The following is a 376-nucleotide window of genomic DNA, read 5'->3' on the forward strand; positions in this document are numbered from 1 at the left end:
GCGACAAAAACCAATATTAAAAAAGACAAGCACACAGGTGCCCCCCCCCCCCAGCAATAAACGGCTCTTCCTCCAATATTCCGTCGCATTTCAGTTATTTTCGGACATTCCCACAATGCTCTAAATGTCACTCTCTCGGCGGTGGGAAAAACTGAAAGGCTGTGAGCTGAAAGCAAAGGGGAAGCGAGGCCCGTTTTTGCTCAAAATGTCGTATACTTACGGGCGGCAAAAATGTTTACTTCTATATCAATCTATTTATGTATATACATCTTTACATGAAATTGAATCTGAGACAATACATTTTTCCTTCTACAGTGAAATACTGCAAAGGTTAAGCCAAAAATCTTCACCTACTTTAAATGAAAATAATCTTACA

This window comes from Penaeus monodon, chromosome 24, assembly GCF_015228065.2.
Source record: "Penaeus monodon isolate SGIC_2016 chromosome 24, NSTDA_Pmon_1, whole genome shotgun sequence".
In the NCBI taxonomy this organism is placed as follows: domain Eukaryota; kingdom Metazoa; phylum Arthropoda; class Malacostraca; order Decapoda; family Penaeidae; genus Penaeus; species Penaeus monodon.